General features: G+C 40.4%; 1 long non-coding RNA gene across 2 annotated transcripts in view; it reads right to left on the bottom strand.

The window, feature by feature from the left end:
* LOC147912136 (uncharacterized) overlaps nucleotides 1–6,490 on the bottom strand; it is a 28,957-nt gene extending 22,467 nt beyond the window's left edge. For both annotated transcript variants that reach the window (XR_015550195.1, XR_015550194.1), the window contains exons 1-3: nucleotides 6,362–6,490; nucleotides 5,154–5,248; nucleotides 2,642–2,725 (exon numbers count right to left, since the gene is read on the bottom strand). This is a non-coding gene — a long non-coding RNA (uncharacterized LOC147912136). The remainder of the gene's footprint in view (nucleotides 1–2,641; nucleotides 2,726–5,153; nucleotides 5,249–6,361) is intronic.
* Nucleotides 6,491–18,767: the final 12,277 nt, after the last annotated feature.

The following is an 18,767-nucleotide window of genomic DNA, read 5'->3' as shown; positions in this document are numbered from 1 at the left end:
TATGTGGGACTCGGCCTCAGGATGGACGGAGAAGTGGTGCCTCGGTGCGTGCCCCGGGATCCGAACCCGGGCCACCAGCATCGGAGCGCACGCACTTAACCACCAAGCCACGGGGCCGGCCCCCATATTTAACTTTCATTTCCCCTCATTTCTTTTCATTTACCTTGGACATGATGCTAAATTCTAATCATTGATTCCTTTGCATTTTCAGTGTAATGACATTTTTTGTAACTTTGATGTTTTTCTTCTTCAAATATGTATTTCTTATTTTTAAAAAATACAAACATGTATTTTTTATTCTTCCTTTCTTACCAGCACCTCCCATACTAAATTTTGAAACAGCACTGATAGGCATTCTTAACCTAGGAGTAGTTCAAAAGCTTCTCCTGTAATCAAGTTTGGTGTGGGTTTCAGTGAGTGGCCTTTGTCTAGTTAATAAAGGTCTTTTTAAATCCTGATTTACTAGTGCATTTACCAAGAATTGTTCATGTGCATTATTAAATGTGTTTCATCAATCTGTTGAACTGATAGCTATTTTGCTATGTCAATGTTTCCTCTGTTGTTGCACAAAATATTTAATTTTTATGTAGCCAGGAAAGTCTTTTTTAAAAAATTATTTCTGAGTTTCCTGCTTTGCCTTAAAAATTCTCTTCAAACACTAGATTACAGTCAGAGCTCCTAATCTCCTTCTAATATATTTTTACTTTTAGTGAAATATTAATCTTTAATCCTCAAAGAGTGTATTTTGGCATGTGGTGTGCAGTAGTAGATGCAACTATTTTTTTGGTCTGGTAAGATGGTCAATTCTTATACTGTCATTTATTGATAAACTATACTTGAACTACTGATTTGAAATTCCACATTTATTAAACAATAAATTCCCATATATACCTGTATCAATTTATAGACTGTTCCATGCCAGTAATATTTACTTATGCCCACAGCACATTCTTTTGGTTACAATAGTTTTATATTAAGTTTTAAGATTTAGTGGTAAAAATATAATGGTAGCTAATGTTTGTTACATCTTACTGCTCTAGTTGCTTCGGAGACAGTGCTACTCTCCGTCCAAAACACCCTCATGGTCCCACCCAAAAAGAATGTACTCCCCGATATCTTGATGTTCTATGATGCAGTCAGCTGACATAGAAAATTAACTATCACAGGTACCTGCCAAGGAGTGGAATTGCTGGGACATATAGAAAATATATGTTTAACATTTAGAAGAACTACCAGACTGTTTTCCAAAGTGGCTGCATCATTTACAATCCCGCCATCAATGTATGAGTTTTCCAATTTCTCCACATCCTTGCTAATACTTGTTATTGTCTATCTTTTACATTTCAACCATCCAGTGATGTGAACTGATATCTTGTTGTGAATATTATTGCATTTCCGTAATGATTAGTAATATTAAGCATCTTTTCATGTGCTTGTGACCATTTCTATGCTTTCTATGGAGAGATGTCTTTCAAATTCTTCATTCATTTTAAAATTAGATTATTTGTCTTTTTACTGTTGAGTTGTTTTATTTATTTTTTTTTAAAGATTTTATTTATTTATTTTTTTTCCCCCCAAAGCCCCAGTAGATAGTTGTATGTCATAGCTGCACATCCTTCTAGTTGCTGTATGTGGGACACGGCCTCAGCATGGCCGGAAGAAGCAGTGTGTCGGTGCGCACCCGGGATCCGAACCCCGGGCCACCAGCAACGGAGCGCGCGCACTTAACCGCTAAGCCACAGGGCCAGCCCCAGTTGTTTTATTGTTTATTTTATTGTTTTATTGTTATATATTCTATATATAATACTTATCAAATATATGATCACATATATGAATTGCAAATATTTTCTCCCATTCCACAGTTGTCGTCCACTTTCTTGAGTGTGTCCTTTGGATTACAAAAGGATTTAATATTAATAATTGTCCTTTGAAGTACAAAAGTTCTTAATTTTGATGAAGTCCAATTTACCTCTTTTTTTTCTTTGGTTGCAAAGTGCTTTAGGTATTACATCTAAGAAGCCGTTGCTAAATGCAATATCATGAAGATTTTCCCCTATTTTTTATTTAGTAGTTTTATAGTTTTTGGTCTTACACTTAGGTCTTTGATCCCTTTTGAATTAATTTTGGTATATGATGTAAGGTAAGGGTCCAACTACATTCTTTTGCAGGTGGATATCCAGTTGTCCCAATACCATTTGAGGAAAAGATTATATTCTTTCCCCATTGAATTCTCCTGCCACCCTTCTCAGAAATCAACTGAGAATATATGTGAAGGCTTATTTCTAGACTCTCAACTCTATTCCGTTAATCTATATGTCTGTCCTTAAGCATGTAAGACACTGTTGTTATTACTGTAAATTTGTAGTAAGTTTAAATCAGCTGATAAGTTTCATTCAAAGAAAGAAAAGAAATGAGGCAAATGTAAAACATAAAATACGATGACTAAATGAAATCCAAACTTACCACATTTACGTTACTTATAAATGGACTAAATGCTTCTGTAAATGGTAAGGATCATCTGTGTGGATTTTATAAATGTCAAGATTAGGGGCCGGCCCAGTGACATAGCAGTTAGGTTAATCCATTCTGCTCTGGCTGCCCAGGGTTCACTGGTTCGGATCCTAGGGGTGGACGTACTCACCGCTCATCAAGCCATGCTGAGGTGGCATCCCCCATAGAAGAACTAGAAGGACTTACAGCTAGGATATGCAACTATGTACTGGGGCTTTGGGGAGAAAAAAGAAAAGAAAAGGAAAAAAAAAGATTAATGCAGTGTAAGGATTTGAATTGAATTCTAGTCCACATCAAGAACAAGCATGCAAAAATGTGAAATTTGAATGAGGTCTGTTGATTAGTTAATAGTATTTTATCAATGTTAATTTCTGGGCTTCAATAATTATACTATGGTCACCTAAGATATTAACCCTAGTGGTAGCTCAGTGAAGGATATACAGGAACACACTGTGCTATTATTACAAACTCTCTGGATGCCTAATTTTATTTCAACATGCAAAGTTTACTAAAATCCAGATTTTAAAAGTTTCACTTCTATGATGTTTTTAAAGAGATGTCTAAAAACAGATACAGTAAGATTGATAAATAAAAGGAAAACAATATGATATACCTCCATAAAAATCTGACACAACAGATTTTTTGGAATGTGCATTCTTATACACAAAAAATTACAGATAGGGCCGGCCCCGTGGCTTAGTGGTTAAGTGCGCGCGCTCCGCTGCTGGCGGCCCAGATTCGGATCCCGGGCACGCACCAACACACCGCTTCTCCAGCCATGCTGAGGCCGCGTCCCACGTACAGCAACTAGAAGGATGTGCAACTATGACATACAACTATCTACTGGGGCTTTGGGGGAAAAATAAATAAAATTATTAAAAAAAAAAGTTACAGATAAGTTTTGAAAGGTTCAATTCACCAAAGAACTACCACAATTCTAAAATGGTATGCACCTAATAACATAGTCTTCAAAATACAGCAAAAAAAAAATGGGCCAAATGAAAGGAGAATTACCAAAGCCACCATTAGAGTGGAATATTTTAATACCCCACTCTTTGGACTAGGTACTGCAAAGGAACAAACATTCGGTAGTCACCAAAGACTTGGACAAAACAATGAACAAGCTGTTACCATAGACATAGCACTGCTGACTGCAAGGATAAAACACATGTTCTTTTCAAGCTCACATGGGACATTTATGAAAATTGAGCACAAACAGGCCCAGAAGGCATATCTCAAGCATTTGCAAAGACTAATATAATTCTCTAAACACAATGCAATCAATCGATAAAAAAACATAATAAAATACCATGTGTTGGAAATTTAGAAACACATTTCGAAAGAAGCCATCTCTCAAAGCATGAACTGTAGTAGAAATTAGATATTTATAATTGAAAAGTAAAAAAAAAAAAAAAAACCCACAAACTTTGTTGGAGATTCAGCTACAGCAATATGAAAACAGTCAAAGCTTAAAATCATTACATAATAGGGAAGAAGAAAGTCTGAAAAGTAATGAGCCATGCATTTCATTTTAGAAGTATAAAAGGAGTAACAAAATATGGCCATGCATGTCTTAACATTGGGGATACATTCTGAGAAATGCTTCATTAGGTGATTTCATCCTTGTGCGAACATCACAGAGCCTACTTATACAAATCTAGATGATATAGTCTACTACACACCTAGGGTATATGGTACTAATCCTATTGGACCACCTATATATATGTGTAGCCACATATGTCATATATGTGGTTCATTGTTGACCAAAGTGTTGTTACGTGGTGCATGACGGTAAACACAACAAAACTAGAATGAAAGTAAAAATAAAGAACAGCAAGTAACAAAATAGAACATTCAGCGGGTTGAAGTGTGTCCCCCCCAAGATTCATCTCTGGAAGCCCTAACCCCCAAGGTGATGGTATTTGGAGATGGGGCCTTAAGAGATAATTAGGTTTGGATGACATCATGAGAGTGGGGCCAAGATGGTATTAGTGCCCCGATAAGACAAGACGCTGTAGCTGAATTCAAGTGGTTTGTCTCTTGGCGAGTGTGCAGCCAAAATGCACAGCCAAGGCAGAAGTTGGTGAAGAAAAGTTTTATTGCTTTCCCAACCAATGAAGCACACTGTGTATAGCTCCCAAAGCAGTATTTCTCCAAACTCAGTACCACTGGAGACTTTATACACAAGGGTGGAGAAGATGTAAGGTTTATTTGTAACAACTATGTTCATTTAAGGCGCATGCATAGCATGAATACACTACATACATTGCATGATCTGAAAAGGGCTCTTTGGACCCTCCCATAGGAGAAAAATTTAGGATGCAAATGAGTTAAGGTAACTTTAGGACGACTGATGTTGGACCAATTTGTGGGGGTTTTGCTACAAATGTGAGTTTCCCTGCAAGATAGCAATATCTGCAAAACAGGACAGTAACTTCTGCAAAACAGAACACCTAGTTTCTTCTCATCTGAAAACATTTGAGAGACCATGTTAGTTGCTGATCAGGTCCTCAGTAATCATTTCTTTGCCTGGTTCCCTGGTCCCAACACCAGAGAGCTTGCTGGCTTTCTCTCTGCCATGTGAGGACAGAGAGAAGGCAGTCATCTACAAGCCAGGAAGAGAGCTCTCACTAGGAACCTACCTTGCTGGCATCAGATCTTGGAATTCAGCCTCCAGAAAATGAATTTCTGTTTAAGCCATTCAATCTATGATATTTTCTTATGGCACCTGAGCCTGCTAATATAGAACACAAACCAGATATACAGTAGATTAATCAAACCAGTTTTCTTTGAAATGATTAACAAAACTATAAATTCTGGCAAGATTAATATAAGAAAAATGAAAAGTCATTTTCATGACTTCCATGAAATGATAGTAAGAATGAAAAATTAGATACAAAAGGTATATAATTACAAAAGCCACAAATACCAAAAACAGAAGAAACTATAAATTTGAAAGTAGAAAAATTCCAGTAAAACATAACTTGCCCAACTGACTTATGATAAATGGAACACTTAGCAGTCTAACAAACATAAAAACAATTTAATCCTTGCTTTTAAATTATTCCAAAATATGAAAATAAAACTAGTAATGATAGCAACAACTAATCCAGATTCAGATGATTTTGCCAGTGAATTTTGACTATACAGGAGAAACAATTCCTCTCGTATAGAAATTAAGCGTTTAGAAAAGGAGGAGATACTCCTATCGTTATAGAAAAATCAGGCTATAATAGAATAAGAAAAGGATATGATAAGCCAATGTTACTCAAACACACTTGTAAAAACCTTCTCTAATATATCACTACATAGAAAACATTCAGGTACAAAAAAAAAAAAATCCATTATGTCCAAGTTCAGTTTTTCTAGAATTACAAGTTTGCTATAACCTTGGATATCAATTACTTCACCACGTTTATTTTTTTTAACTTCTTTTATTTATTGATTCACTCAAATATTAGGTGTCTATCATAGGGGCAGACAGTTCTAGAACCTTGAATAAGATCTGTGAACAAATGGGATAATCTCAGAGGAATCAAGGGAAAGCATTTAATAAATTCAGAGGGCATTTATGAGAAAGGCAACTCTCAAATTATTAAAAGTAGGATAAAGCCTTAATCTTGTAAAATCTACAACAACCAATACAGTGAACAGTGAAGATGGAAAGAATATCCCGTTAGCTTTAGGAAGAAGGCAAGATGCTGCTTTTACCACTTCTAGTCATTATTGTACGGAGGTCTTGTTCAGTCAGAAAAGCAAGAAAAACATATAAATGATCTAAGGATTGAAATGGAAAAACAAAACTGCCATTGATCACAGAAGATATTGTTACCAAACCAAGTGGGCTTACCTCCTGGTGAGCTAAATAAGACTCTACACCAGTGGAACTTGTCTCACAAAGTAAAGTGTATTTGCAGCAAAGAGGAAGCCATGAGGAATCATTTCCAAAGTCATGGCATCCTCGAACAAAGAGAAGCAGGGACTTTTATTTTGGATGGGGAATGAATATTCAAAAGGGAAAGGCAGGTATTTGCTTGCACAGGCTCAGTTGGAAAACGTGCTTCCACAGACACTGCAGGTTATGGTAATGAGGCCTAAGCTCCTCCTGGAGAGATCTTAGCATTAAAAGTAAGGCACAGGTCACGGGCGTAGCTCTTGTGGTGAGCCTTGGTCAGTTTCGGGATGGTTGGTGGTTACATCTCCTTAACATACAAAAGGAAAAAACAACTTGGAGAAACAGTTAATTGTTTCCAAACCCAATAAGTGCCTAGTCAGTGACAAATCTCCCCTCTAGTTTTATCCTGCTCCTCATTCTTGAGGGGCACAGGTTGAATGTCGGTCTTCTGTAACTGCTTCCTGCTGAGCATGGGCGTTGTCATAGGGACAAGTAGAGGAGCAGAATTTACAGCTAATCTTGAACAGTTTTGTGGGTCACCAGAGGCATAGCCCTGAGTTGTTCATAACAATCATCTGTAATTTTATACACTCAATGTGTTTAGGATCTGGGCATATTTGCCTTTTTTCTCTCCTGACTCCATCAGCTCTTTATAGTCTAGATACTGGGTTGCCCGTTTCTCTGATGGACCTAGTCTTGCTGCCCAGGAACATGCAACCTCCTTGAAAGCACACCGTGCCTAAATGGTATGGGGTTGGTTAGGATCTAGAGCAGAGCCTGGGGTGGATAGCCGGTCATTACTTATCTGCATAGTGTCACTGAAACAAGAGTTTCAAATCAGAGAGTGGTTTACAGGAAAACTCAGAGTCATTAATGGCCTGTGATGATCTCTCTTGATGTTCAGGCGTGGGCGCCTTTTTTACCCATGTGTGGTGGATCCAACGGATGACTACTTCTAATTTTAGGGAAGAATGTGTGGTTAGTAACACCAAGTGAGGCCCTACCCAAATAGGATTTAGCTGATCTTGGGATGAACTGCTTTTCCAAGTTTTAAGACAGACCCAATCTCCCATTTCATATGGGTGGAGTTTGACCTCCGTAGACAAGGGAAGACAGAAGTTTCCACACTTATTGACTGCATCTACCACCTGCTTCAGATTGATTATGTGTTTGATTGCCATGGAAACCTCTGGGTCTGGGTTTGTGAGCAAATCTGAGTCTTTAGGGAATGGCCTCCCATAGGTCATTTCAAAGGGGCTAAGCTTCAGTTTGCCTTTTGGAGCTGCCCTTATCTGAGTGAGGGCTATTGGCAATCATTTTAGCCAATTTTCCTGTGTCACTTGGCACAATTTAGCCAGAGTTTTCTTTAAAGTTTGATTTGCCTGCTCAGTTTTTCCAGATGATTGTGGTCTCCATGAGACATGGAGCCTCCATTTAATTTTTAAAACTCTGGCTACTTCAGAGGTTATTTTTGATATAAAATTTGGCTCTTTGTCACTCTGAATTGACCTAGGCAACCCAAAATTGGGAATTATTTCTATTAACAACACTTTTGTTACTTCATTCACCCTTTCCGACCTACAAGGAAAGGCTTCAATCATCCAGTAAATGTATACACAAACACCAAGAGGTATTTGTACCCTTGGGGGCCGTGGGCATAACAGTAAAATCAACTTGCCAGTTTTCCCTTGGTACAGTTCCCCAAATTTGAGTTGCTTTGGCCTGGGGAGGCACAGGAGGTCTGGTTTATACATTATTCTTCTGGCAATAAACACATTGTCCAGTTATTTTTTCAATAAGTTCTTTTATACCTGGGGTGCTTATGACCTTTGTCAGCCATAGGTATAAGGTCTCTTTTCCATAATGGATAGAATCATGAGCACTCTTAAGGAGCCCCCAAGCTGTTTGTTTGGGGACCCAAGTCTTCCCTTGTGGGTTTATCATCCAGCCCTTAACTACTGAGACCACTGAGAACCCTGTGTCATGGCTTCCCTTACGTCATCAAGGGAATACACTGGTGTAAACTCATAGAAGGGTAGAGTGGGAATTAATGGCAATTGGAGAAGCTCTCCTGTTATAGCGGCCCTTTTTGCAGCTGCAGCTGCCAAGTTATTCCCTTTTATGACCTCTGATTCCCCACTTTGATGGCCTCTACAATGGACCACAGCTAATTCCTTGGGGCCCTGTACTGCTTCCAGTAGTTTAAGGATCTGTGGCCCATGTTTAATTTCTTTACTGCTGCTATTAAGGAGTCCTCTTTCTTTCCAAATGGCTCCATAAGTGTGAATTACAGAGAAAGCATATTTAGAGTCTGTGTATATTGTTATTATTTTTTCTTTTCCCAATTCCAAAGCTCTGCTTAACGCAATTATTTCTGCCTTTTGGGCCAAGGTGCCTGGTGTCAGCCCCTTGGCCTCTATGGTTGCATGTAGAAACACTACTGCATAACCTGCTCTTCTCTGTCCATTATTGATGAAGCTGCTTCCATCTACAAACCATACTTCCTCTGCATTAGGCAATTCTTCACCCTGGAGGCCGCTGTGGCTAGACTAAACCTGATCAGTTCTGGGCAAGCATGGGTAATAGGCCCATTGGAATCAGGGAGCAGGTTAGCTGGGTTTAAGGTGTGACAGGGCTTTAAGGAAATCTGTGGGGAATCTAGCAGCATAGCTTGACACTGTAGTATTCTATTCTGGGAGAGGCATAGATGTCATATAGTCTCTAGGAGGCTAGAAACTTGATGGAGGTCCACACTGTCATAGGTTGGCCCATAGTCAGTTTTTCTGCTTTCTTGATTAAGAGGCAGGTGGCAGCTACAGCTTTCAAGGAAAGGGGCCATCCTTTCACCATGATGTCTAGCTGCTTTGAGAAATAGGCTACCACTCTTTTTAGGGGTCCCAACACTTGGGTTAGCACTCCCATAGCTATTCCCTGTCTTTCATAAACATATAGGTCAAATTCTTTGCTCAGGTCTGGTAAGGCCAGTGCAGGCGCATCCATTAGCAAGTTGTTTTTTTTTTTTTTTTTTTTAAGATTTTATTTATTTTATTTTTCCCCCCAAAGCCCCAGTGGATAGTTGTGTGTCGTAGCTGCACATCCTTCTAGTTGCTGTATGTGGGACTCGGCCTCAGGATGAACAGAGAAGTGGTGCCTCGATGCGCAACCGGGATCCGAACCCGGGCCACCAGCATCGCAGCGTGCGCACTTAACCACCAAGCCACAGGGCCGGCCCCATCCATTAGCAAGTTTTTAAGCTTATTGAAATCTTGGTCACATAGCTTATCCCATTCAAAGAGGTCCATTTCTGGCCCCTGTAGTTTATCATAGAAAGGCTTAGCAATTAATCCAAAGTTAGGGATCCAAATGTGGCACCAGCCTTCCCTAGGAATCCTCATAGCTGCCTATGAGTTTTTGGTGGAGCAAGTTGGCATATTACCATTTTCTTCTCCTGGGGAAGTCTGTGTTGTCCCCTTGAAATGACGAACCCCAAATACTTTAAAGTCTCTTTAGATATTTGTGCCTTCCTTTTAGACACTTTATATCCCTTACTGGCTAAAAAATTCAACATAATTATAGTGTTTTTATCAGAGATATCCTTAGTAGGGCTGCCTATTAGTATGTCATCCATATACTGTAACACAGATGCTGTTTTAATTTTAGTTCCCTAAAATCTCAGCCTAGGATTTCCCCAAAGATAGTGGGGTTTTTGAACCCTTGAGGTAAGACAGTCCAGCAATACTGTTGCTTCTGGTGGGAGTCTGGGTCTTCCCATTCAAAGGCAAATATCTCCTGGGACTCAGGGTCTAATGGGATGCAGAAAAAAGCATCTTTTAAATCCGGTACTGTATAGAACCTGCTGTCCCCAGGGAGGTTAACTAGCAGGATGTATGGATTAGGCACTACAGGATGTATGTCTTGGATAGCCTCGTTGACAGCCCTAAGGTCTTGAACAAATCTATATTCCCATGTTCCTGGTTTTTTAACGGGTAAAATGGGAGTGTTCCATGGGGATCTACATGGCCTGATCAATCCCTTTTCTAAAAGCCTATTAATTACAGGAAGGGTTCCTCTTATGGCTTCTGGCTTCAAGGGGTATTGTTTTACCCGGGGCCAGTGAACTATCTGCTTCAATTTTACCTTCACTGGTGTGGCACCGGCTACTTGCCCCACCTGTCCTTGTGCCCATACTTCCAAGTTAACTCGGCTTAAAACATGTAGGGGAATCTCTTCCTTCTCAGGTGCTGGTATATTCTGTAATAGGGCCATAAGCTCAACTCCCCGACTTTTGGGAACTTGGATCTCTATTTTATCTTGTTCCCAAATTATGGAGGCCCCTAACTTAGATAGTATATCCTCCCTAGAAGGGGAACAGGGCATTCCAATACATACAGAAAGGAATACTTCAGCAATTTTGATTCTATTTCACAGGTCAAGGGCTCCAGAAAACTTTTGGTCTCTCCTTTTCCTGATACTCCTTTTATGTCACACTTTCTTTTTGAAAGCTTTCTTTTTTGGGTATTCAGCACTGAGAATGTAGCTCCAGTATCGAGCAAGAATTCAACATGCTGTCCCCCCCACTGTTAATGTCACTCGGGGCTCCTCAGGGGAGATGAGGATTTGGTTGCCCAGAGCCAACCAAGGAGCCCCACGGCCCCATCACATCTCATCTGTAGTCAAGGGAAGTTGCTACAGCTCAGTCTTCTTCAATCCCCTCTCTCTGTGGGGATGGTGTGGACAAGCCTGCTGCCAATGCCCTTCCTGTTTGCAGTACTTGCACTGGTTAGCCCCCAGCTTTGTTGTGGTTTTCTAGTCCCTTGGTGGGGGCCAGGGTTACTCACCCATAGCATCTTCTTTCTCTCCCTCGGGTTACCTTGAGTAGACTGGAGGGCCACAGCTAACAGGGTGGCTTGACTCTTCATCTTTTTGTCTTCTTTTTCATCCTCAGCTTCATCCCGGTTATTGTACACCCTAAATGCAGCTTCTACTAGTTGTGCAGTATTAGTATCAGGACCTATAGTCAACTTTTGGAGTTTTCTACGGATGTCTGGAACACTTTGAGATATGAACTGGGTAGTAAGAACCACTGTACTGCCCTGGGCTTCGGGGTCCCAATGTATATATCACCTGAGGCAGTCCCATAGCCTCTAAAAAAAAGCAGAGGGGTTTTTCTCAGGGTCTTGTTGGACCTCTCTTAATTTAGACCAGTTAGTGGGTAGCTGGCTCACTATTTTCATGGCTTTCAAAAGCAAACCCCCAAAATGTCCTAGTTTCTCTTGATCGTCACAATCATTAGGATTCCACCCAAGGTCAGTCCCTGGTACAGCCTGTTCACTAGGCTTGTGCATGTCTGATCCTGGGTCATATTCATTATTTGCTTGTTCTCTAGCTTTTGACCGAACAGATGACTTTTCCTCAGCTGTGAGGAGTGTAGTTAACAGGCTTTGAATATCTGCCCAGGTTGGATTATGAATGGAGAAGATTCCCTTCATCAGGTTTAAGAATTCCACTGGATCAGCCCTCAATCTTTTAGTGTGTGCCTTCCAATTATAGAGATCAGGGTGGAAAAGGGGACGTGCACATTAATAAATCTCCCCTCACCATCAGGTACCTGTCTTAGGGGATATATCCCAAATTTGTAACTGGTTCCTAATCCAGTTGTACTATCTGGAAGAGGAGGGTGAATGGTCTTTGGTTGTTGGAGAGTCCAATTCCCTGTAGAGGGATTGTTTGGGGGGGGGGGGCGGGTGGTAAAGGGTTGGGCCCTGTTACATCCTCCAGCTTAAGCAGGGGTGAGGTAGAGGAATAAGTTGGAGGTCTCTTGGGGCTGACTAGCTGGTCTAGCAGTGGGGCCGAAGCTGGAGTATCTGAGTGAGGTGGGTTCTGAAGTGGGCTTTCCTTAGTCCCATGGTTCCTGATTTGGAGGAGCAGGTCCTCCTCATCAGAAAGATCTTGTAATATGGGAAGTATTTTTTAAGTCTTAGATTCAACTTTTAACCCTTCATTTAGACGTAGTGCCATGAAGCACTGGACATACGGGGATTTCTTCCCATTTCCTTGTCCTTTTGCAAAATAGATCAAATTGTAGTATGGTGTTAACATTTGGGGTCTCATTTTCTGGCCATTTTCCCCATCCTCCAGTGAATATTGTGGCCAGGCTGTGTTATATTAAAAGATCATCTCCTCTCTGGTCAGTGGGGAATACCTGAAGACCTTCCAATTCTGGAGAATGCAGCCCAATGGGCTCTCCTCTGGGGTGGAGCTTGCTTCTCTCATATTCTAGCGCCTTCTCTTATGGTCTGTTTCCAACATCCAGGGAGCAACTTGTAACGGTTAGTGGTGACACAGATGCCACAAGGTTGTGCCCAGAGGAGGCTTAGCACCCTAATAGCCTGAAACTAGACGCAGGCTGTGTAATTAAACACTTATAGGGAAAATAAAATGGGTGGATGCTGGGTTTCATCCAGCGACCACTGATAGGGAGAGCAAGGAAAAAAAAAGACCTAGGAGTCCAGAAAAACCAGACTGTGGTAAATATTGAGAGTCCTTGACAAAAAAGCTATCCTTGAGCATCCCTGACAAAAATGCTATGTTGAGCGCCTTCAACAAATATACAAAAACAAACAAATCAGGCTCAGCAACTCCAGAGGGGTTTAACCTCATCCAGGGGGACCCCTCCTCTGATAACAGGCACAACCCAAAGACAGACTCAGTGACCTCAGGGGGCCTCAAACCCCCACTTCGTCACTCCAGATGAGATTCAATCTCCAGAGGGGATTTGACCCCAGACAGACTCGGTGCACTCCAGACAAGAGTCAATCTCCAGATGGGGTTTGACCTCTGACTAGTCACCAGGGATTGCTCCCATTTCACCAGAGCCAAGCATTGGCCCTTCTGAAGTGGCCTGGTCATGCAGTCCTTCCAAAAAGAGGGAACTCTCACTCCCCTGAGCCAGGCTACCTTCAGGTGGGGACTCGAACCCTGAAGCCAGGCCCTCACAGGCTTTGTGAGACAACTTAAGGAAATAACTCATAGCCATGCTGTGGGGTTGGCGACACTCACCTCCATTGAGAGATCCTCTGAGCAAAGTGCTCAGTGCAGTCTCTGGGTCTCCCGATGGGGCAGTGACATCAAGCCAGCAACACAGGCACCATAAAGGGGTATGTCCCCTCTGGGTTGCCAGTTCTGTTACTGAACCAAGTGGGCTTGCCTCCTGGTGTGCTAAATAAGACTCTACACCAGTGGAACTTGTCTCACAAAGTAAAGTGTATTTGCAGCAAATAGGAGGCCATGAGGAATCATTTCCTAATTCATGGTGTCCTCGAACAAAGAGAAGCAGGAACTTTTATTTCAGATAGGGAATGAATATTCAAAAGGGAGAGGCTCAGTTGGGAAACATGCTTCCACGTACACTGCAGGTCACGGTAATGAGGCCTAAGCTCCATATGGAAAGATCTTAGCATTAAAGGCAAGGCAAAGGTCATGGGCATAGCTCTTGTGGTGAGGCTTGGTCAGTTTCAAGATGGTTGGTGGTTACATCTCCTTAACATACAAAAGGAAAAAAACAACTTGGAGAAACAGTTAATTGCTTCCCCCCCACACTTGAGTTTCTCGAGGCACCGAGTCAGTGACAATATGATTGCCTAAACAGAAAAATCAAAAGAATATTTTAAAAATTAATATTTTTAAGAAAGTTTAGCAAGGCTGCTAGACAAAATTCAACATACAAAGATCTACTGCATTTTATATATCGCCAATGAAAACAATTAATTTAAAAAAGTATAACATTTATAAGTTAAGAATATTGTAAAATGCTTAAGAATAATCAAAATGTTCAGTCTTTTTTGGAGAAAATTGTAAGATATTGAACACCTTTAAGAAAGACTTGAAAAAAGGAGGAGAAAGAAACACTTTATTCATGGGTTGGAAACTCTAATATAAGAAACACTCCAATTCCCCCTAAAGTGATTTAGAGTTTCAGCAAACGTCTAATAAAAAGTAGACCTACTGTTATTGGAGGAACCTCACAAACTGATACAAATGTATATAGATCTCCTCACAACTTGCTGATCATGAAAGTAAAAACAGAAACTGCACGGTGCAAACACCGGACAATTGCACCACTTTACACGAGGTGATCAAAATTAACATCACCAATGATGGGGAAAATGAAATCACAGGCTTCTCTATAGTGATACCCTTGAAATAGACATCTCTTTTTTCATATTCAACCCCAAATTCAAAACCTGAATCTAATTGTGAGGAAACTTCAAAGAAATCCTAGGTGACAAATGTTCTCTAAAGGAAATGGCTGTATTCTTAAAAATTGTCCATAACATAAAAGACAAAGAAAGACTAAGGAAAGGCTTGAAATTGATTAAATAAACAACCACTAAAAACAGTACATGACCCTGGACTAAAGAGGAAATTTTGTAATAAACAACATGGGACAGCTGATAAAATAGGAATATGGACTATAGATCAGATAATATCCTTGTTCTTGGCAAACACATGCTGAAAATAGTAATAGGTCAAGGGGCATGATATATGCAACATACCCTCAAATGATTCAGGAAAAAAATCACAGACACAGGGAGATGGAGAGAGCAAATGAACGAGGAAGGAAAAGTAGCAAGATGTTAAAAATTAGGGAATCCGGGCAGAGCTATACTAAAGCCCCTGATACTAGTCTACCAACTTTTTCTCTATGTCTGAATTAAGTTCAAAAATTTAAAAAGGAGCCACAAACAGACAAGTCACTCCTAAAGAACAACTGCATAGGTGAATAGCCCTATCAGGCATTAGAAATATGGTAGAGTTACTATAATAAATACAAGTGGTATTGATGCAGAGATTAGACCAACTGACCAAAGGAACACAACATCAAGCCCTGAAACATACTCAGATAAATACAGAATTTTTTCTACAGCTGATCTGGCACTGAACTTCAGCAGGGAAAGTTGAGCTTTCGACTACATGGTCCACAGAGTACATATGGAAATGTTACGTCCATTGGAGGAAAAATTAAATTTGACATATATTGATACTATACACAAAAATCAATCCCAGATGGATTAAGGACATATGTTTGCAACAAAAGCTATAAAAATTTTGTAAGGCAAGGTAGTAGAACATATTTATAACATTAGAGTAAAAGAAAATTTCTAAGATAAGATAAAGGAAAGGTTGAATAAATTTGGCTATGCTCAAATTAAGAAACCTTTTTCCTTAAGAAAAAATAGAACAAAACACATGACGTGGAAACTGCTGCAGTCATGTAACTCACAAATGATGAGTTCCACATTGTCTAACAAAAGCCTTAAAAGTTATTTTTAAAAAGACAAATGATTAGAAAAATCATCAAAAGACATGACCAGTTATTTCTCCAAATAGCCAAAGTACTTGTAAACATATTCATGCCATCAGTAATCAGGGAAAGACAAATTAAAACCACACTGAGATATCATTTCACAACCACTTAGGGAAAACATTGCAATTAACTAATAAGGTTGAACACCATACAAAGAGAATGAATCAAATTACTAAGGCAAAAATCAATAATGACAGCTTTCATAAATAGTTCAAAAATCACCCAAGGTAGGTAATACCATGTTATGGGGTGTAGGGGAGGAAGACAATTCCTTTACCCTCTAGGTCCTTCTGGCTGGTCCAAGACTTTAACTGACACGAGCCAGAATAACAGGAGAAAATCAAACAAAGCTTTATAACATGTATACATGGGAGAAACCCAGGAAAGCTGAGTAACTCATCAGAACGGCCAAAGCCATCAACTTAAATACCATCTTCAGCTAAAGACAAAGGAGGATGTTGGGGGTAGTGGTCTGCGACTTCAAAGCAGAGGAAGACAATTCACACGGAGACAGAAAAGCAAATGTTTGTTAAACAAAACTCTGATAGGAATGGGCTTAGCAAGGACCTTCCCAGTCTACTGATACCCCGAATTATCTATGGTGATGGCCTGTCCTGGGGACAGGCCTTTTATCTTAAATTATTTTAGGCAGTTAGGGTGGAAGGTCAAAGTTTCTTTCAGAATCTTCTGTCCTTAAAAATAATCAAGGCAAAGAGACACACTTTGGGGTGGCCAATTCTGATCCCCCACAGGGCTATGTACATAGGTAGTAAAACCTACAAAGAAAAGTGAAGAAATGGTGGATTTGTGCCTGGATCTTAATTTGTAAAGGTGACAGAGTGAAGACATGAATAGATTAATGCCATTGAAAGAAAAGTTTATTAGTTGCAATCCCAAGAGAAGGATCATGGGAATCTATGCAGGGCTAAATGTGGGAGCACCAGAGTCAGTCAGGAGGCAGAAGCAGAGGTGAGGGGAAATCATGGATCACACACTTTATTGGGGTGTCCACAGAGAAGGCTAGGCAAGGCAGCTTAGGTTTGGCTAGTTTGGATAATTCTGGCAGTCTTTGGGGCAAAGGGAGGTCCATAATTGTCTGCCCCTGGCCCTGAGTTGATTTAGGGCAGGGGAAATATTGGCTGGGTGTGTAAGATTTAGATAAAGGAGGTGGTTGGGTATGTGGGCTTTGGATTGTTTGGTTTCCATATGAAAGATAGATACTGAAGCATATTGCTTACTATCTTTAGGAATTAGAAAGCCTTGGGAGGGGCAGTCTCTCACCAGCCAACCTGACCCCCAAAATGTGAAAGCATAATACTATACAGCAAATTAAATTCATGATTAATAAAATTGGTCCTCTGATCGTTTTGACATCATACTAAGGAAAGTGTGGAGTGATGAGAGCGGAGATTTTTAGAGTAAGCCATAAGTTGCGCTAAACATCATAGAAAACAATTTATTATCAGAGTAAAAAGAAGAAACATTGGTAAAAGAATAAAGAGTCACTGTGGGCCAGCCCATGTTCACCTTTTTTATATATGGCATTAATCAAGAAAAAAGATCTGGAAAATTTTTGGAGCATCAAACAGTATCGTGGTGGAGTCATATGGTGTGTTAAAATTATCAGTCTAACAATAATTAAAGTGATAAGTCTGGTAGTTATGTTGTTAGAGGGTATGAACTAAGTTACTAAAGTATGTGAAAAGATTAGTGGTTTTGTGTGTCACCAAGGGGAAGGAGTATTTGTGGTCAAAGGAAAGCTGGAGGGGTGTAGTAGGAGACAGCATTGGGAAGAGAGTGGTCCTCGTCCCAGGGAGTCAAGGGGTTGACTAATATGAGTCAGGCGTCTCCTGAGGAAAGCGGTAAATTTTGTTAACTGTTAGAATCACACAGACAGGAGCAACCTCTATCAGATTTCCCCAGAGGTGTTGCAGTGTAGGGCTGTACGTTTTGGAAGAGAGCAGGGAGCATACCAGGATCATGGGCTAAGCCGCAAGTGCAGAAACACAATAGAATCCCTAATATCAATAATAAAAGCAAAAATTTCCTGTGTCCAGTTGTGCCTTAGGGAGTCCAAGAGCATTGTGAACTGGGTGAAGTCCTCTCCAATGACAAGGTCTTGGGCTGGGGTAATGTCATCTGAAGTGATGTCATCGCCAACAATGAGCTTCTGTGCCAGGGTGATGATATCTGCGATACGGGACTGGGGTATCTTTACCTGGTGGTTAACCACTTGAGTTGATGTGGGTCTCGTTATGTGCTATGTTTGATTGAAACAGTGACATATATGGAGGCCTTGGGCCCTCTGGATTGTAAATCAGTGAAAGCACCCAGACCAGTAGTCATAAGACCTATAGGCAATGGAATGGTGTGCAGATGTGCTTGATGGTTTGTGTGTGTGTGCGTGTGTGTGTGTGTGTAACTTTAGCCACAAATGGGTCCCCTATTAGAAGAGCAGCTGCCTGGCCTGTGGTACAGTTTTGGTTGATGGGTTCTAGGAGAGAAAGCACCCTCGATCTGGCCTCCAGCTCTTTTACAGACTGAAAATTTATAAAGCTAGGTTAAGGTTCAGGGCAAGATAGAGACCCGCTTAGGGGTCCGTTGGTTGACCTGGAATTTTAAAAAGAGTTATTTGAGGAGATCATTATGTCTCCCAGTTAAACTGGCTGTCTGGGATCTATCCGAGACATGCAAGTTTTATTGAATGCTTTTTCTAAGTGCCTAGTATTGTGTATTTTGAGAAGTGAGATGTGTACCTTGGTTATTATTGGTAATGCATATAACTCCAAAGGCAATAAAGAGTACCATGAGAAGGCCTAGTATTGTGGCTTCAGTATATGTAGAGATGCGTAATTTCAATTTATAATTTGAGTATCTGTGAGGCAAGAGATTCCCAGACATCTTGACTCTGAACGGACGATTTTGAGGCAGTGGTCCAAGAGTTCATAATAAATGTGAAGACGGGCCATTGGTGGGCCAGGGCATTGAGAGCCA

This window comes from Ceratotherium simum, chromosome 39 (assembly GCF_057802395.1).
Source record: "Ceratotherium simum simum isolate JZ-2026a chromosome 39, ASM5780239v1, whole genome shotgun sequence".
Lineage (NCBI taxonomy): Eukaryota > Metazoa > Chordata > Mammalia > Perissodactyla > Rhinocerotidae > Ceratotherium > Ceratotherium simum.
This window is presented reverse-complemented; position numbering and strand designations above follow the sequence as displayed.